Raw genomic sequence first — 14,180 nt, forward strand, 5'->3', positions numbered from 1 at the left:
ATACATGTGTGTCATGTAAGATAGGAAAATGGTAGATATATCTTCTTATTCTCCCTCGGTGGATCTACGCATCACTCTAAACACGGGCGTCTAACTCCATCGGGTGAAGAAGTAGGGATTGCTCTGTAAATAATAGGACATATTTGATCTCATTAGAAAGCCCACGGTAATCTGAGATGAATGCTGGATTTGTCACAACTATGATATGTTCAGTAGCGGAATTACAAGTCTTAGAAAGATTTAGCTTATACTTAGTCAGAATGTAGAGAGAGGAGGGTCTGGATAAGCCAGCCTTTCTGTGATGTCACTAGCTGCAGGTTTTAAGTTTGTGGCAGGATCCCCAGCTCAGGTTTCTTGTGATTTCCTGAGAGCCCTGAGCACGTCCAATGAGCTGGGACGTATGGTTGCCTGCAATGCAATGATCTGAGAAATGTGAGTGTTATCTTTTCTTCATTTAATCCTTTTATTTTCATAATTACCTTGTACATATTTGCAATTGTCTCATTTGTAACATCTTGGTAAAATATTTTGATAAAGCACTGCCTACATTTTGTGGGGTATATTATTTCATGCCAGTTCTCTCTCCATTCTCTAAAAACGTACCCTAAGTCTTCTTGAAGGGAATTTACGCTACTGTTTTGGGTTAGCTTCGGACCCGTTGAATCGAAGCTGGTGGTAGTAATACCGTGTACTGTGCAGGCCTTTGGGTGTCACTGTAGCGACTGCGGCTTGATAATTATTGTTCCTGCCTGAGCGGGAGTAGTTTATCGCGTCGCTGCAGCGTGCCCAATAGCCAGTACAAAGCAGGCAGCCTTTCTGGCGACTAATTACCCTAGGTGCAGTACCTAATCTGACCTGATGGTAAGGGGGGCGCCAGAGAGCTGCAAGTGTTAAGTGGAACTGTAAGCGGGATATACACAAATCCCTGCAGTTCATGGTATATTGAAGAGCAGTGGGATACCTAAAATAAGCCCCTGCTGTAAACTAAGAGGTCAATAGCCTGGTGTGTGTTTTTTTTTATCACATTGTAGCAGTGGAGGGATAACTAAGATAAGCCCCCCTGCACATGTGATAGCCGTCTGTTGGTCTAAAGTCACCCCAATCCGTGACATATTGGTGGCAGTGGTCAGGAATCCCTGTGGATTTTGTGACAAACTGCTGGCTGCGGCTAAGGGATCGTGACAATTGGTGGCAAGGCGGTGGGATATTAGAGCATTAGTGATTTGGTTTGAGCAATCATTCCTCTCACTAAAAACTTGCAGAAAGTTCTTGCGAGGACTCTGCGCAAATAAGTTTGGAGAAAGAACTCAGTGTTTATTAGTTGTGAGACAATTGTGTACTGGTAATTATCCCCTCCCTTTCTCTTCGTTTTTCTATCCTATCTTTTATTTGGGAACCATGGCTGCGAAAGGAGAAGCCTGGTACACCCAGCAGAAGAAGGGGATATGCTGGGATATGCACGTACCATGGCCTGAACCCCCAGAGCAAGACCAAGACTCAAATGGTCGCTGAACTAGTGCAATGGGAAGCCGCTCTAGACCACTCTCAGAGCCCAGAAGCCGCAGAAGCCAGCACCAGCGAACATGGTGCTGCAGCAGAGGTCCAACCACTGAATGCCGGCCCGATTAGCAACCAGGGCGGATTGGACCCCCACCTGCTGGCGGTCTTGGAGCTACTCCCCGCGGATGACCGTGATGGACGTCGGCAGCTGATCCAGCAATACCAGGAGCGAGCCGAGCGAGAGGCCCAAGCGGAGCGGGAGTACCAGCTGCAGATGGCCCAACTGCAAATGCAGGGGTTGTCCCAGTCCAGCCGTGAGCCCAGCAGCGCTCAGATACCGAAGCCCCGGCCCGATCACTTCCCTGTTATGGAAAAGGACAGGGACTTGGACACTTTTCTGCGGGCTTTTGAAAAAGCCTGCAGACAGTATCGACTGCCTACAGATGAATGGGCACGATACCTGACACCAGGGCTGAGAGGCAAAGCTCTGGAGGCGTTTGCTGCACTCCCTCAAGAACAAGATGGTGACTATGAGGCTATCAAGCAGGCCCTCATAGCCAAGTACCAGCTTACACCCGAGGTGTACCGTAAAAAGTTCCGGACCCTCCAACGTGGCCCACACGACAGTTACAGTGATGTGGTGCATGGACTGGGGACCCACTTTGACCAGTGGACCCAAGGACTGTCAGTGACCACCTTTGCACAGCTGCGAGACCTGATGATCAAAGACCAGTTCTTCCATCTTTGCCCAGCTGAGGTGTGACAGTTCGTGATGGACAGAGAACCCAAAGACGTGACGAAAGCAGCGCAGATTGCCGATGCCTATGAGGCCAACCGTAGATCGGAAGTGCGGAAGCCAGTCACCACCAGCTGGAGAGGGGGTAAGCCTGCAACCAATGCCAGTACCCCTGCCAGCCAACACACCAGAGGTCCTGTCCCCGTGGCCAACAGCACCGGACCTACCACCGAACTTCGCCAGTGTTACCACTGCAGGCAGCCTGGTCATATCAGTCCCCAGTGTCCAGTCAAGCAGAAGAACCTCCCAGCCAAGGCCCCAGGGCCTAATGCAGCAGTTCTTTTGGTGGGTGGTGTGGTTGGGAGGGTGTGTGACAACGTACAGCACGTCACTGTGGGAGGTCGTGTTGCTACAGGCCTCAAGGACACGGGCTGAACGAACCCTCATCCGACCCGAACTGGCAGCCCCTGAAGAAATCATTCCGGGGAAAACCCTAACTGTCACTGGGATTGCGGGCATCAGCTGTCCCTTGCCAATGGCCAGGGTTTATATTAATTGGGGTGCTGGGAGCGGGGTGAAGGAAGTGGGGCTGTCTGATAATTTGCCCACTGATGTTTTGTTGGGGACTGATTTGGGGAGGTTGGTGGCATACTTCGTCGATGACCCCCCACCCCAATCTACTAATGAGGGTAACGTTAACCCTGACAATGATGATGATGATGATGGGAAATCGCATGTGTTACCTGACCATGCTTTATCTTGTAATGATGCATCTGTTAACCATTTTTTCCCTAGGATTGATGGTGAAAATGTTGTACCTGTGCCAGCCGAACCTGATAATGATTTTTCTGTGAAAGTTGATGTGTCCATAGGCACAAGAGTGCTCAGCCACGTCGCTCTGCGGAGTGAGACGGCTGAGGAACCCCTAGCAGGGGCAAGTGTCGGGGCTACAGAAAATGGGGAGATACATGGGAACCGTGAGGAAGGTGATGCAATGCAATTGACCAGTGCCACCGAGGAAGGTAACTGGCCCATAAGTAGCAATGCTCCTGAGGTAATGGGGGTGGATGGGGAGGTAGAGCCCATAGCAGCGTCGGCTGATGGGTCTGTAGAAATCCCCGGGGAGACAGCCTACGTAGCTGCTGTCACCCGCAGTCAGAGTGCCCGGAACGCAGATAACTGTCTGCCTCCCGGACCCTCCTCAGTCATTAGTATGACTGAACCAGAGGTGGACCCAGAGCAGGTCCCAGAGGGCTCCCGTGGGGAAGGGACCCTGACGTCGCTTCTGGCTTCCCCTAGCCAGGAGTTTCAGGCCGCTCTGCACCCAGATGCGAGCCTAGAGAGTTTGAGACAACTCGCCGGGACGCGCTTCTCCGAGACTGATAAGGAGAAGGTGTTCTGGGAAGGAGGAAGGTTGTACCGGGAGACAGTACCCGGAGAATCACAAAAGGAGTGGTTGAGGGAAAGACAGCTGGTCGTCCCGCAGCAATTCCGGGGTGAGTTGTTACGGATTGCCCATGAGATCCCGCTAGCTGGACACTTGGGGATCAGCAAAACTAAGGCCCGGCTGTCTCAACACTTCTATTGGCCTAAGATGGGGACAGATGTGTCAAACTACTGCCGCTCCTGTGTCACCTGTCAAAGAGTGGGGAAGGCGGGGCCTGCTCTTAAGGCTCCCCTGATCCCTTTGCCAGTGATAGAGGAGCCTTTCCAGAGGATCGCGGTGGACATTGTGGGCCCACTGGCCGCCCCCAGCAGCTCTGGAAAGCGATTTATTCTTACTGTGGTAGACTACGCTACCCGGTACCCAGAGGCAGTAGTGTTGTGAATTCCATTTCTCGGACTCCCTCCTGTGGTCATGAATGGTACTTTGGTTAGTTCTGCTCTTGGACTCCCTCTGGTGGCTTTGAGCGGAACTGCTGGTCTCTGAGGTTTGCTTTGTCAGCTGCCCTCGTTTATTGTTATGCTTGTTTCCCTATTTAACTCTACTCAGATCATTACTTCATGCCAGCTGTCAATGTTTCAGTATTGGTTAAGATCTCTCTTGGACTTCTCTGAGGACCTGTCTACTCCAGCAGAAGCTAAGTCCCTGCTAGTTCATTTGTTGTTACTGCTGCCTGAATATATTTCTTAGTACTGCTAAATTCTAGTCCAGCTTGCTATCATGATATTTCCTTGCTAGCTGGAAGCTCTGGGGGTGCAGTGTTGCACCTCCACACCGTGAGTCGGTGTGGGGGTCTTTTTGCATACTCTGCGTGTTTTTTTGTATTTTTTTTTGCTGACCGCATAGTTTCCTTTTCTTTCCTCTGACTATTTAGTGTAGTCTGGCCTCCTTTGCTAAAACCTGTTTCATTCCTGTGTTTGTGACTTTCCTCTTAACTCACAGTTAATATATGTGGGGGGCTGCCTTTACCTTTGGGGAATTTCTCTGAGGCAAGGTTAGGCTTCTATTTCGATCTTTAGGGGTAGTTAGCTCTTAGGCTGTGAAGAGGCGTCTAGGGAGAGTTAGGTACGCTCCACGGCTATTTCTAGTGTGTGTGATAGGAGTAGGGTTTGCGGTCAGCAGAGTTCCCACTTTCCCAGAGCTTGTTCCGATTACCAGTTTACTCATCAGGTCATTCCTGGTGCTCCTAACCACCAGGTCCATAACACAGTAGCTCTGTCTTCAACTAGGGCAGATAAGGTGGCGGATGCCCTGTTGGCCATCTTTGCACGGGTAGGATTTCCCAGGGAGATGCTCACTGATCAAGGGACCCAGTTTATATCTCACCTAATGGAGGCTCTCTGTAAGAAAATGCAGGTGAAGCACCTGGTATCGAGTGCGTATCACCCACAGACCAATGGCTTGTGTGAACGCTTCAATGGTACCCTCAAACAGATGCTACGCATGCTGGTTGAGACACAAGGACGCGACTGGGAGCGGTATCTCCCACACCTGCTGTTCGCTTACCGAGAGGTTCCGCAGGCCTCGACGGGGTTCTCTCCCTTCGAGCTCCTGTATGGCAGGCGAGTCTGGGGACCCCTTGGGTTGGTAAGAGAATCCTGGGAAGATGAGCCGAACCCTTCTGAAGTGTTCATAGTGGAGTATGTCATGCGCTTCCGTGACAAGATGCAGACCTTGACGCAGTTGGTGCATGACAACATGACGCAGGTTCAGGCTGATCAGAAGCACTGGTATGACCAGAACGCCCGGGAGCGGACCTACCACGTGGGTCAAAAGGTGTGGGTGCTGGTCCCCGTACCAACGGATAAGCTTCAGGCAGCCTGGGAGGGCCCGTACGTCGTCCACCAACAGCTCAACCCGGTCACCTACGTGGTCACGCTTGACCACGCTCGGGGTAGGCGAAAGGCCTTTCACGTCAACATGATGAAGGCTCATCACGAACGTGAACCTTTCGTCCTACCGGTCTGCAGCTTGCCCGAAGACGGGGAGGAAGACACCCTCCTGGACATGCTGGCCCAAGCCAAGGCCAATGGGTCCATTGAGGACGTGGAGGTAAGCGCCTCGCTAGATGAACCACAGCGGTTGCAGTTGCAAACCACACTGGAACCCTTCCGGGTCGTGTTCTCGAACCTGCCTGGAAGGACTGAGTTAGCAGTCCACGAGGTGGACACCGGGAATCACGCCCCACTACGGCGAACACCCTATCGAATCTCTGACCAGGTGCAGCAGATTATGCGCCAGGAGATCGATGAGATGTTACAGCTGGGGGTGATTCGATGGTCAAAGAGCGCGTGGGCCTCACCTGTAGTTCTCGTGCCCAAGAAGGACCGGACCACCCGGTTCTGCGTAGACTACAGGGGGCTCAACGCCATTACAGCCTCTGACGCACACCCAATGCCGCGCATCGAGGAGCTGCTTGAGAAGTTAGCTGGCGCAAAATACCTGACAATAATGGATCTGAGTCGCGGATACTGGCAGATTCCCCTGAGCCCCGAGGTGCAGGAGAAGTCCGCCTTTATCACCCCCTTTGGACTGTACGAGTCCACGGTCATGCCCTTCGGCATGAAGAATGCCCCTGTCACTTTCCAGCGGATGGTCTATCTCCTGCTTCAGGGACTAGAGAAATACGCCGTGGCGTACTTAGATGACATTGCCATCTTCAGTCCCTCCTGGGATGAACACCTGCAGCATCTCGAGGTGGTGCTCAGGCGAATTCACCGAGCAGGACTGACTATCAAGCTGGGAAAGTGCCAGATGGGCATGAGGGAGGTCCACTGTTATGATCCTTAGTGGCTGAGGATCACGAATAGACCAGCAAGTGAATAAACTAAGGACAAGCTCTAGGGAGATGGTAACTGGACTGATCGCAAATCTGAACCTATCCAAAACAACTAGAGGTAGCCGGTGAACGTGCCTAAAAAATTCCTAGACGTCTCGAGGCAGCCTGAGGAACTAGCTACCCCTAAAGAGAAAGAAAGACCTCGCTTGCCTCCAGAGAAATAATCCCCAAAGATATAGAAGCCCCCAACAAATATTAACGGTGAAGTAAGAAGAAGGCACATACACAGGGATGAAATCAGATTCAGCAAAAGAGGCCCACTAGTACTAGAAAGCAGAAAGTAGAGCAGGGGTCTATGCGATCAATAGAAAACCCTTACAAAATATCCATCCTGAGATTTCAAGAACCCACACACCAACTAATGGTGTGTGGGGAGAAACTCAGCCCACTAGAGCATCCAGCAAGCGAGGGAATCACATTTTAGCAAGCTGGACAAGAAAACATGATAAACACTGCTGATCAAAAAATGAGCAAACAAAACTTAGCTTGTCCTGGATGGACTGGGAGCAAGGTAGTCAGAAGGAATCTGAGTAGCACTGATTACATCGACAGCCGGCAACAAGTGGAAGTAAAACAGAGCTATATAGGAACCTCCCAGAGGATAACGAACCAGCTGATAGCCAGAGACCAGCAGGATAACAAACAAAGCCACCAGGGGGAGCCCAAAGCAAAAGTCACACCATACCACCAGTGACCACAAGAGGGAGCCCGAAAACAGAGTTCACAACAGTACCCCCCCCTTAAGGAGGGGTCACCGAACCCTCATCAAAACCCCCAGGGCGATCAGGATGAGCCACATGGAAGGCACGAACCAAATCGGCCGCATGAACATCAGAGGCGACAACCCAAGAATTATCCTCCTGACCATAGCCCTTCCACTTGACCAAATACTGGAGCCTCCGTCTAGAAATACGAGAATCCAAGATCTTCTCCACCACGTATTCCAATTTTCCCTCAACCAGCACCGGGGCAGGAGGCTCAACCGGAGGAACCACAGGTACCACATAACTCCGCAACAACGAGCGATGGAACACATTATGAATAGCAAATGATGCCGGGAGGTCCAGACGGAATGACACAGGGCCAAGGACTTCCAGAATCTTATAAGGACCGATAAACCGAGGCTTGAACTTAGGAGAGGAGACCTTCATAGGAACGAAGCGAGAAGACAACCACACCAAGTCCCCAACGCGAAGTCGGGGACCCACACAGCAACGGCGGTTGGCAAAGAGCTGAGCCTTCTCTTGTGACAACTTCAAATTGTCCACCACATGATTCCAAATCTGATGCAACCTATCCACCACAACATCCACTCCAGGACAGTCAGAAGGCTCCACCTGACCCGAGGAAAAATGAGGATGAAACCCCGAATTACAAAAAAAAGGAGAAACCAAAGTAGCAGAACTAGCCCGATTATTAAGGGCAAACTCGGCCAACGGTAAAAAAGTAACCCAGTCGTCCTGGTCAGCAGAAACAAAACATCTTAAATAAGTCTCCAAGGTCTGATTAGTTCGCTCAGTTTGGCCATTCGTCTGAGGATGGAAGGCCGACGAAAAAGACAATTCAATGCCCAACTTAGCACAAAAGGTCCGCCAAAATCTAGACACAAACTGGGATCCTCTGTCAGAAACAATGTTCTCAGGAATCCCGTGCAAACGAACCACATTTTGAAAAAACAGTGGAACCAACTCGGAGGAGGAAGGCAACTTAGGCAAGGGCACCAAATGGACCATCTTAGAAAAACGATCACACACCACCCAGATGACAGACATTCTCTGAGAGACAGGGAGATCTGAAATAAAATCCATGGAAATGTGCGTCCAAGGCCTCTTCGGGACAGGCAAAGGTAACAGCAAACCACTGGCACGAGAACAGCAAGGCTTCGCCCGAGCACAAATTCCACAAGACTGCACAAAGGAACGCACATCCCGCGACAAGGCCACCAAAAAGACCTGGCCACCAAGTCTCTGGTACCAAATATTCCAGGATGGCCCGCCAACACCGAAGAATGAACCTCGGAGATGACTCTGTTGGTCCATCTATCCAGGACAAACAGTCTCTCCGGTGGACAGCGGTCAGGTCTATCCGCCTGAAACTCTTGCAGCACACGTCGCAAATCTGGGGAGATGGCAGACAAAATCACCCCTTCTCTAAGGATACCAGCCGGCTCTGAATCTCCAGGAGAGTCAGGCACAAAACTCCTAGAAAGAGCATCAGCCTTCACATTCTTCGAACCCGGCAGGTATGAGACCATGAAATCAAAACGAGAGAAAAACAACGACCAACGAGCCTGTCTTGGATTCAGCCGCTTGGCCGACTCGAGATAAATCAAATTCTTGTGGTCAGTCAAGACCACCACACGATGTTTAGGTCCCTCGAGCCAATGTCGCCACTCCTCAAATGCCCACTTCATAGCCAACAGCTCCCGATTACCGACATCATAATTCCGCTCGGCAGGCGAAAACTTTCTTGAAAAGAAAGCACATGGCTTCATCACAGAGCCATCGGGGCTTCTCTGCGACAAAACAGCCCCCGCTCCAATCTCGGAAGCATCAACCTCCACCTGGAAGGGAAGTGAGACATCTGGCTGACACAAGACCGGAGCCGAAGAAAACCGACGCTTCAGCTCCCGAAAGGCCTCCACAGCCGCAGAAGACCAATTAGTCACATCAGAACCCTTCTTGGTCAAATCCGTCAAAGGCTTAACAACGCCAGAAAAATTAGCTATGAAGCGACGGTAAAAATTTGCAAAACCCAAGAACTTCTGAAGGCTCTTAACAGATGTAGGCTGCGTCCAGTCATGAATAGCCTGAACCTTGACTGGGTCCATCTCAATAGTAGAAGGAGAAAAAATGAAACCCAAAAAAGAAATCTTCTGGACTCCAAAAAGACATTTTGAGCCCTTCACAAATAAAGCATTGTCACGTAGGACCTGAAAGACCATCCTGACCTGCTTAACATGAGACTCCCAATCATCCAAAAAAACCAGAATATCATCCAGATACACAATCATAAACTTATCCAGATATTAACGGAAGATGTCATGCATAATGTTAAATATGCTTATTCTGCACATTCATTTAAATCAGGACTTAACCAGGTGCGTTATTCTTAAAAGAAAAATGTCGTCATATTCACATAAAAAGTATAGTGATTTATTGATTGTCCATAGAAAAATCACTTTGCAGCAAAAACGTAAAACAGATGAAAATAGTTACGAACAGATTGTCCATGTGTAGAGATCATCATTAGTTACCCCTCTTTCCCAAGTCCTGAATGGAAACCATCGGTCTGTGTGTCTGAAGTTTGAAGGTCATCATGGCTGCAGCTATCAGCTGTTGCTTCCTCGTCAGACATCCATGGAGAGAATGAGGTGAAGATGGGAGGTGACAGTCCCACGTGACAAAAGACCCCCACACCCTCCTAAGAGACACTTATATCTCTTCTCTACAGATCACGTGTTGCCCTGTATATGGAGTGGACTCATGCTCTGAGCTCCTATATACATAAATAGCTCTTTGTACTGTCAGCAAAAAGCAATGTGCTCTATACTGCATCAAGACCAAGAATAAGTCAATTAATTAATATTTAACACATAAAGGACTGAAAGACTGAAGGAGCATTAGAAAGTCCAAAAGGCATCACCAAGTACTCAAAATGGCCTTCAGGCGTATTAAATGCAGTTTTCCATTCATCACCCTGTTTTATACGCACAAGGTTATACGCACCACGAAGATCTATCTTGGTGAACCAACTAGATCCCCTAATACGAGCAAACAAATCAGTTAACAATGGCAAAGGATACTGAAATTTGACCGTGATTTTATTCAAAAGGCGATAATCAATACAGGGTCTCAGGGAACCATCCTTTTTAGCCACAAAAAAGAATCCTGCACCAAGAGGGGATGAGGACGGGTGAATATGTCCCTTCTCTAAAGACTCCTTTATATAACTCCGCATGGCAGCATGCTCCGGCACAGATAAATTGAAAAGTCGTCCCTTAGGAAACTTACTACCAGGAATCAAATTTATAGCACAATCACAGTCCCTATGAGGAGGTAGAGAATTGAGTTTGGGCTCCTCAAATACATCCTGGTAGTCTGACAAAAACGTAGGGACTTCAGAAGGAGTGGACGAAGCAATTGACACCACAGGAGCGTCACCATGAATTCCCTGACAACCCCAACTTGACACCGACATAGCTTTCCAATCCAGGACTGGATTATGAGTCTGCAAACATGGTAGACCCAACACGACGACATCATGCAAATTATGCAGTACAAGAAAGCGAATCACCTCCTGATGAACAGGAGTCATGCACATGGTCACTTGTGTCCAGTACTGAGGTCTATTCGTAGCCAATGGGGTAGAATCAATACCCCTTAGTGGAATAGGGAATTCCAAAGGCTCCAAATCAAAACCACAGCGCCTGGCAAATGACCAATCCATCAGACTCAGGGCGGCATCTGAATCTACAAAAGCATTAACCGGGTAAGATGACAGGGAACAAATCAGGGTAACAGACAAAATTAACTTAGGCTGTAAAGTACTAATGGTGACAGATTTATCAATCTTTTTTTTGCGCTTAGAGCATGCTGAGATAACATGAGCTGAGTCACCACAGTAAAAGCACAACCCATTTTGCCGTCTAAAATTTTGCCGTTCACTTCTGGTCAGAATTCTGTCACATTGCATGGATTCAGGTGTCTGTTCAGAAGACACCGCCAAATGGTGCACAGGTTTGCGCTCCCGCAAACGCCGATCAATCTGAATGGCCAGAGTCATTGACTCATTCAGACCTGCAGGCGTAGGGAACCCCACCATGACATTCCTAATGGCTTCAGAAAGACCTTCTCTGAAATTTGCAGCCAGGGCACACTCATTCCACTGAGTAAGCACCGACCATTTCCGAAATTTCTGGCAGTACACCTCTGCTTCATCTTGCCCCTGCGAGAGGGCCAATAACGTTTTTTCAGCCTGGTTCTCAAGATTAGGTTCCTCATAGAGCAATCCAAGGGCTAGAAAAAACGCATCTACACTAAGCAATGCAGGATCCCCTGGTGCCAATGCGAAGGCCCAATCTTGGGGGTCACCACGCAAAAAGGAAATAATAATCTTAACTTGCTGAACGGCATCACCAGAGGAACGAGGTTTCAAAGAAAGAAACAACTTACAATTGTTCCTAAAATTCAGGAACCTAGATCTATCTCCAGAAAACAACTCCGGAATAGGTATTCTAGGCTCTGACATAGGACTGTGAACAACAAAATCCTGAATACTTTGAACCCTAGCAGCAAGATGATCCAGACTGGAAGCCAAGCTCTGGACATCCATGTCAGCAGCTGAACTCAGAGCCACACCAAGATTAAGAGGAGGAGAGAAGCTAGCCACAGCAGCTAGACACACGGCAACAACAACAACAACAACAAAAAAAGTTTTCTCAAGGCTTCTTTTCTCCTGCTTCTGCCATGCAATTAACACTTTACTGGCCGGCTGTACTGTTATGATCCTTAGTGGCTGAGGATCACGAATAGACCAGCAAGTGAATAAACTAAGGACAAGCTCTAGGGAGATGGTAACTGGACTGATCGCAAATCTGAACCTATCCAAAACAACTAGAGGTAGCCGGTGAACGTGCCTAAAAAATTCCTAGACGTCTCGAGCCAGCCTGAGGAACTAGCTACCCCTAAAGAGAAAGAAAGACCTCGCTTGCCTCCAGAGAAATAATCCCCAAAGATATAGAAGCCCCCAACAAATATTAACGGTGAAGTAAGAAGAAGGCACATACATAGGGATGAAATCAGATTCAGCAAAAGAGGCCCACTAGTACTAGAAAGCAGAAAATAGAGCAGGGGTCTATGCGATCAATAAAAAACCCTTACAAAATATCCATCCTGAGATTTCAAGAACCCACGCACCAACTAATGGTGTGTGGGGAGAAACTCAGCCCACTAGAGCATCCAGCAAGCGAGGGGATCACATTTTAGCAAGCTGGACAAGAAAACATGATAAACACTGCTGATCAAAAAATGAGCAAACAAAACTTAGCTTGTCCTGGATGGACTGGGAGCAAGGTAGTCAGAAGGAATCTGAGTAGCACTGATTACATCGACAGCCGGCAACAAGTGGAAGTAAAACAGAGCTATATAGGAACCTCCCAGAGGATAACGAACCAGCTGATAGCCAGAGACCAGCAGGATAACAAACAAAGCCACCAGGGGGAGCCCAAAGCAAAAGTCACACCATACCACCAGTGACCACAAGAGGGAGCCCGAAAACAGAGTTCACAACAGTCCACTACCTGGGGCACCGGGTAGGCGGAGGCACCCTGAAACCGGAGCCTGAGAAAGTGGGCGCGATCATGAACTGGCCCACTCCTGGGACCAAGAAACAGGTGATGTCCTTCCTGGGCACTGCAGGGTACTATAGGCGCTTTGTGCAGCACTATAGTAGCCTGGCAAAACCTTTGACGGACCTCACCAGGAAGAAGCTACCCCACATCGTCAACTGGACAGATGGCTGTGAGGGGGCCTTCCAGGCGTTGAAAACAGCACTGTGCAACGCCCCTGTGTTGAAAGCAGTCAACAGCAGTCGACCGTTCTTGGTACAGACCGACGCCAGCGAGTTTGGCCTCGGTGCTGTGCTCAGCCAGGTTGACTCGGAGGACCAATAGCACCCCGTGTTGTACCTGAGCCGGAAACTTTTGCCGAGGGAAGTGGCCTACTCCACCATTGAGAAGGAGTGCCTGGCCATAGTCTGGGCCCTGCAGCGCTTGCAGCCCGACTTGTACGGTCGCACCTTCACTGTGGTGACCGACCACGACCCTCTGCGCTGGCTAAGCACCATGTGTGGAACCAATGGCAGGTTGCTATGCTGGAGCCTTGCCCTTCAGCAATTTGACTTCACCATTAAACACAAAGCGGGCAAAGAGCATGGGAATGCAGATGGACTCTCCCGCCAGGGTGAACCCACGGAGGTGCGCATGGAGGCATACCGAGAGGTTCTGCCGCCGTAGCGCACGCCAAAAGGGGGAGGTGTCACGATATGGTATGAAATATCATAAGTTAGTTTTCTTGCTAGCATGCGGGGGCTAAACCCCCCCTCTCTCTGGTTCTCTTTGCTTCCCTGTGAGTTTCTGAATCTAAGGCAGAAGGGGGTTTTATGGCTGTGCCATAAATTCCAGGCTGTGAAGAAAGTTACTCGCCCCCTCCCAACTGCTCTAGCTGGAACTGTTAGAGAAGAATCATGGAAGTCCTTTGTTCCATTTTTGTAAGATATTAGGCAGACGATGTAAGATAGGAAAATGGTAGATATATCTTCTTATTCTCCCTCGGTGGATCTACGCATCACTCTAAACACGGGCGTCTAACTCCATCGGGTGAAGAAGTAGGGATTGCTCTGTAAATAATAGGACATATTTGATCTCATTAGAAAGCCCACGGTAATTTGAGATGAATGCTGGATTTGTCACAACTATGATATGTTCAGTAGCGGAATTACAAGTCTTAGAAAGATTTAGCTTATACTTAGTCAGAATGTAGAGAGAGGAGGGTCTGGATAAACCAGCCTTTCTGTGATGTCACTAGCTGCAGGTTTTAAGTTTGTGGCAGGATCCCCAGCTCAGGTTTCTTGTGATTTCCTGAGAGCCCTGAGTACGTCCA

At 49.2% G+C, this 14,180-nt stretch overlaps 1 protein-coding gene and 1 pseudogene across 2 annotated transcripts in view; both read left to right on the forward strand.

Moving 5' to 3' along the window:
- Nucleotides 1-14,180, forward strand: part of DLG4 (discs large MAGUK scaffold protein 4) — a 393,288-nt gene that overhangs the window by 5,768 nt on the left and 373,340 nt on the right. The window lies entirely within an intron of this gene.
- Nucleotides 177-13,964, forward strand: LOC143773330 (uncharacterized; annotated as a pseudogene).

Source organism: Ranitomeya variabilis, chromosome 5, assembly GCF_051348905.1.
Source record: "Ranitomeya variabilis isolate aRanVar5 chromosome 5, aRanVar5.hap1, whole genome shotgun sequence".
NCBI lineage: Eukaryota > Metazoa > Chordata > Amphibia > Anura > Dendrobatidae > Ranitomeya > Ranitomeya variabilis.